This window comes from Saccopteryx bilineata, chromosome 7 (genome assembly GCF_036850765.1).
Source record: "Saccopteryx bilineata isolate mSacBil1 chromosome 7, mSacBil1_pri_phased_curated, whole genome shotgun sequence".
Classification (NCBI taxonomy): Eukaryota; Metazoa; Chordata; class Mammalia; order Chiroptera; family Emballonuridae; genus Saccopteryx; species Saccopteryx bilineata.
The window spans coordinates 35,598,900-35,605,770 of NC_089496.1; positions in this window are offsets into that span (position 1 = coordinate 35,598,900).

A 6,871-nucleotide genomic window follows, 5' to 3' on the forward strand; every position below is an offset into this window, starting at 1 on the left:
ATATCAAAATAATGCCCACATCCTAGGTCCAGAGAAATTTGGCTTTGGCTTTAATTTTCTAAAGAGAGAGCAGCAACTCAAAACAATTTCAAGCTCTGTGTAGTAATTGTTGAGATAATTTAGACAGGAAATGAAAAATCACGTTTTTGGATTTTGATATCAATGGGAGAAAAGAAAGAAATCAAGAAGACACTGAAACAAATGATTAATATATTTCCAAACTTCTGCTGGTAGTTAAGAAAATAATGTACCAACCACTGTGGACTTTCCCATTCAGCCTACAGAGCTAGGAATAGACTTTAAATTAGTTATCATGAAACCAGCAAGCTCATGTAGATGTTGTAACTCACGTTTTTGATTTTCACCATTTCCCAAAGCAAGTTGACCCAATGATCTATATTTGGTGGTGATTTTTATTCCCAGATGTTGAAAACAGCTTCTTTGCTGGCAGTTGGTCCTTGAGGATGCATTTTCCCTAAGCTTTAAATAGCATACTTTAGGGAATTTGTATTACCCAAGCTATAAAAAGATTAATAAGGATTTAAAATTGAATAACTCCAGTAATTCCTTTAATGGATGTGCATCCAAACTGTTTCCTTGGTTAACAGCGTAATGGCTTATTTATCACTACATTCCTAAGGTATCACTCTCTGGTTTGTGACCATAGGGTTTCCGTTGTAATGCAAGGTTGAGGCCACACGCCTTATGTCTTGGCACAACACAAGCAACCTTGCATAAGTCCATGTGTGAGACTTTGGAGAGCCTATCCCATTCGGTCCCTTGTGTAAAATTTCTTTTAAAGACATCTGAATTTTATCTGTGTCCTTCTGGCTTTCATTGAGAATGTTTATTCAATTCAATGTGAGAGAATTGAACTCTCGACAAGGAGCATGATGAATTTTCTAATTCAAACTGGGTACCAAGAGGTGGCCTGTCATCGTTTTCCTTTTGTTGCACTGAAAAAAAATAGCAAATGAGTCTCCTTGAGAGCAGTTCCCACTTCTGTTTCAAGTTCCCCCACCAAGTCATTAAACATTCTCTGGGTTTTGTCAACAGCCTGGTAAACATCCAGAGAAAGAATCAAAATAAGATCGTTTATTTAACATTCTTCTCCTCCAACTGCTGATTAGGATAAATAGTTTGGATAAAGCTCCTATCTGATCCAACAATCACAAAAAGAAATCATTTAGCTATTGGTGAAGTTTAGATTGAGTTAGAATACTTTAAACAGCAAAGAAATTTTTGCACACTTTGATATTTTTTTTTAATCTTCAAATCATCTTGTTAAGGCGATGTCAGAACTAAGCATTAATATTGAGTAACAACTAAAAAAAGCTCCTTAGAATCTAAGTGAAAATGTAGACACCAGTTTCCAGAACAAGATACAGGCTGGCAAGCCTCAAAGTCGGGGCTTCATTTTAGGTAACTGAAAGAAGTTGAGTCTAGACAGCTATTTCCAAGGACTGCTTTTTCAGTCTTTGGGTAAAATGTGTGCCAATTCTACTTATCAGTAAAAAATTAAATTACTTAGCCAAAAGAGGAAAAAAAATGTTTCTAATTATCAAAAAGACTTTTAGGCTTATAGAAGATCAGATGTAATTGTTACAATGCCTTATTTTACATCTCTGTGCAAACTTTCTCAAGGACACTTGTAATACTAAATAAAGATATGAAATACACTGCTGAGTGTGTATAAAGAAATAAAATCACCTTCTTTTATGACCTATAATCCAAATTTATTAGACTAGCTGTGATTCAACAAGTAAAATAATTAGCAGATCAAAAATTTAACATTCTATAATAGCTAACAAATTCCTTACCATTCAGTCCTTGCCAGCTTTGCACTGATTATCCATTCCATGGTCCTGACAAAATAGTATACTTACAGGGTCCACAGGATGCCTCACACTTTAATGCAATTGTATCTTTTCTCAGCCATTTATTTAGGATGCTCTTTTTGTTTTTAATGCTACTGATAATCCCATTATTTTTCTATAATGACCTTAAATGCTATCATGGAACATTATCTGTACTTAGAATAATAACTGACTGACAAATTGATTCTTCAGACTTGGGTATTGGGCAGACCTATCCTTGAAAACTAATAAAATGAACCACTTTGAGAAAAACAACTGACCATAATAGTGATAAAATTAGAGCTGTCAAAAGAAAATAACTAGGCTGGAGAATTTTTATCTACCATCATGAGTTTTGCAGTATCCTTATACTTTAAACACTTTTTTGATGAAATTAGTGAGGACATTAATGATTGCGGCTTTTTGATAATGTATGATGAAATATGTCAACCTATGGAAGAATTATTTAAATCAGTGATCTGTTTTCCAAATATCAAATGTATAAAGTTACCAAATCACATATGAGCAAAATAATCATATAATTGTAAAAAACCCAAAAAACAAACAACAAAAAACTAATGAATTTTAATTATAGGGTAAGAAAAGTTTGTTGAAATGATTTCCAATTTTAGATTCCACCTAACTGTTAAGAAACTACTCCTTGTCAGATATTGGTGTAGTTTAAAGAAGAATATTTGCAATTATCTGAAAATTCTCCTCCCTTTTCTAATTTCATATTTGTGGGAAAACATTTTTCTTATATGCTCAAAAAAAAATCATACAGCTACAGTTTGGATGCAGCAAAGAAAATGTAAGAATCCAACTGTCTTCAATTAAGATATGAAAGAGATTTCTAAAAATGTAAAATAATTCTGCTCTAGTCACAAAATTTTTGAATATATGATTGTTTTTCAAAATACAGTGGTACCTTGGCCCTGGCCGGTTGGCTCAGCGGTAGAGCGTCGGCCTAGCGTGCGGAGGACCCGGGTTCGATTCCCGGCCAGGGCACATAGGAGAAGCGCCCATTTGCTTCTCCACCCCTCCGCCGCGCCTTCCTCTCTGTCTCTCTCTTCCCCTCCCGCAGCCAAGGCTCCATTGGAGCAAAAGATGGCCCGGGCGCTGGGGATGGCTCTGTGGCCTCTGCCCCAGGCGCTAGAGTGGCTCTGGTCTCAATATGGCGACACCCAGGAGGGTCGCAACATGGCGACGACCAGGATGGGCAGAGCATCGCCCCCTGGTGGGCAGAGCGTCGCCCCCTGGTGGGCGTGCCGGGTGGATCCCGGTCGGGCGCATGCGGGAGTCTGTCTGACTGTCTCTCCCTGTTTCCAGCTTCAGAAAAATGAAAAAAAAAAAAAAATACAGTGGTACCTTGAGATACAAGCAGACCAACATACGAATTTTTTTAAGATACAAGCTGCAACTCTGTCTGTATTTTTGCTAGAGATATGAATGAAATTCTGAGATACGAGTCGTGATTCGGGAAGCTGCCGCTAGTTGGCGCGTTGGCACATGGGTCCAGTATCAGCAGCACAACACAAGCATCTCATTCTTTCTCACGTGTTACCCGCAGAATCAAGTCAAATCTCATGTGCTATACTCATTCTTGCATCATTTCTGCATTTCTTACTAACTTTTTTTGTGTGCTATCATGGGGCCGAAGAAAGTGAGTGTAAAGAACAGTGGTGAGAAGAAGAACAGAATGATGTCGATAGAAGTAAAGCAAGAAATAATAGAAAAACATGAGTGTGGTGTATGAGTGATTGAACTGGCAAGGCTGTACGACCACAATACATTTACAATTTGTACCATCCTTAAACAAAAGCATGCCATCAAAAGTGCAAATCTAGCGAAAGGAATGACAATTAAGGACAAATATCCATGAAGAAATGGAGAAGCTTCTGCTGGTATGGGTGAAAGAGAAAGAGCCGGCAGGAGATACAGTGACGGAGACTGTAATATGCGAAAAGGCATGTATTATTTACAGCAACTTGAAGAAGAAAGAACCGTCAACCTCAAGAGAGGCAGCAGAAGATACATTTAAAGCAAGTTATGGCTGGTTTGAAAATTTCAAGAAGAGATCTGGCATCCACTTGTGGTGAGGCATGGTGAAGCTGCGAGTGCTGACGTTAAGGCAGCTGAAGAGTACATCGTACGTTTTGCTGCGTTTATCGCAAAGGAAGGCTATATCCCCCAACAAGTGCTCAATTGTGATGAAACAGAATTATTTTGGAAAAAAATGCCCCAGAGAACTTTCATCACTGCAGAGGAGAAGAAGCTGCCAGGCCATAAACCCATGAAGGACCGTCTGACACTTGCATTGTGTGCTAATGCTTGCGGTGACTATAAAGTAAAGCCACTGCTAGTGTATCATTCCAAAAATCTTTGAGCCTTTAAGACTCACAAGATTCTTAATTTAATTTTATTTTTTTTTAATTTAATTTTTTTTAGTTTATTCATTTTTAGAGAGAAGAGAGAGAGGAGAGAGAGACAGGGGGGAGGAGCTGGAAGCATCAACTCCCATATGTGCCTTGACCAGGCAAGCCCAGGGTTTTGAACCGGCGACCTCAGCATTTCCAGGTCCACGCTTTATCCACTATGCCACCACAGGTCAGGCCAAGACTCACAAGATTCTTAAAGAAAAACTGCAGGTTATGTGGCACCAATGCTAGGGCATGGGTTACGTGGCATTCTTTTATTGAATGGGTAAATCTTGTCTTTGGTCCTGCAGTGAAGAAATATCTTCAAGAAAATAAACTCCCAATGAAAGCATTACTAATCCTTGATAATGCTCCAGCCCACCCACTTGGTCTTGAAGATGACATTCTCAATGAGTTCAAATTCATAAAAGTCCTCTACCTCCCACCCAACATGACTTCAATCTTGCAACCTATGGATCAGCAGGTCATTTCCAACTTTAAAAAGCTTTACACAAAGCACTTGTTCCGCCGCTGCTTTGAGGTGTCTGAGAATACAAATTTAACCCTTCAAGAGTTTTGGAAAGATCACTACAACATTGTAATATGTTTACGCATTATTAACTTGGCATGGCAAGAGGTTACAAGAAGAACCTTGAACTCAGCATGGAAAAAGTTATGGTCTGATGTTGTTGCAGACAGGGACTTCGAAGGATTCGAACAAGAGACTGTGACCGAGGTAGAAGCATTGGAGGACCTTTACGTTCTTTGTTATGTTTATTCCTAGGTATTTTATTTTTTTTGTTGCAATCGTGAAGGGGATTATTTTTTTGAGTTCGTTTTCTAATATTTCATTGTTGGCATATAGAAAGGCTATGGACTTTTGTATGTTAATTTTGTATCCTGCGACCTTACTGTATTGGTTTATTGTTTCTAATAATCTTTTTGTGGAGTCCTTCGGGTTTTCGATGTATAGGATCATATCATCAGCAAAAAGTGATAGCTTTACTTCTTCTTTTCCGATATGGATGCCTTTTATTTCTTTGTCTTGTCTGATTGCTCTGGCCAGAACTTCTAGCACCACGTTGAATAAGAGTGGAGAGAGTGGACAACCCTGTCTTGTTCCTGATTTAAGGTAGAAAGTCCTCAGTTTTATGCCGTTTAATAGGATGTTGGCTGATGGTTTATCATATATGGCCTTTATCATGTTGAGATATTTTCCTTCTATACCCATTTTGTTGAGAGTCTTAAACATAAAATTGTGTTGTATTTTATCAAAAGCCTTTTCTGCATCTATTGATAAGATCATGTGGTTTTTGTTCTTTGTTTTGTTGATATGGTGTATTACGTTAACCGTTTTGCATATGTTGAACCATCCTTGAGATTCTGGGATGAATCCCACTTGATCATGATGTATTATTTTTTTAATATGTTGTTGTATTCGGTTTGCCAGTATTTTGTTTAGTATTTTAGCATCTGTATTCATTAGAGATATTGGTCTGTAGTTTTCTTTCTTTGTGCCATCCTTGCCAGGTTTTGGTATGAGGGTTATGTTGGCCTCATAAAATGTGTTTGGAAGTATTGCTTCTTCTTCAATTTTTTGGAAGACTTCGTAAAGGACCTATATAATGAAAATTACAAAGCATTGTTAAGGGAAATCGAAAAAGATACAATGAGATGGAAAAATATTCCTTGTTCTTGGATAGGAAGAATAAATATAATCAAAATGGCCATATTACCCAAAGCAATATACAAATTTAATGCAATTCCCATCAAAATCCCTATGACATTTTTTAAAGAAATGGAACAAAAAATCATCAGATTTATATGGAACTATAAAAAACCCTGAATAGCCAAAACAATCCTAAGGAAAAAGAATGAAGCTGGGGGCATTACAATACCTGACTTTAAACTATATTATAGGGCCACGATAATCAAAACAGCATGGTATTGGCAAAAAAATAGACACTCAGACCAATGGAACAGAATAGAAAGCCCAGAAATAAAACCACATATATATGGTCAAATAATCTTTGATAAAGGGGCCAACAACACACAATGGAGAAAAGAAAGCCTCTTCAACAAATGGTGTTGGGAAAACTGGAAAGCCACATGCAAAAGAATGAAACTCGACTACAGCCTGTCCCCGTGTACTAAAATTAATTCAAAATGGATCAAAGACCTAAATATAAGACCTGAAACAATAAAGTACATAGAAGAAGACATAGGCACTAAACTCATGGACCTGGGTTTTAAAGAACATTTTATGAACTTGACTCCAATGGCAAGAGAAGTGAAGGCAAAGATAAATGAATGGGACTACATCAGAATTAAAAGTTTTTGCTCAGCAAGAGAAACTGATATCAAAATAAACAGACAGCCAACTATATGGGAACTGATATTTTCAAACGACAGCTCAGATAAGGGCCTAATATCCAAAATTTACAAAGAACTCATAAAACTCAACAACAAACAAACAAGCAATCCAATAAAAAAATGGGAAGAGGACATGAACAGACACTTCTCCCAGGAAGAGATACAAATGGCCAACAGATATATGAAAAGATGCTCAGCTTCATTAGTTATTAGAGAAATGCAAAT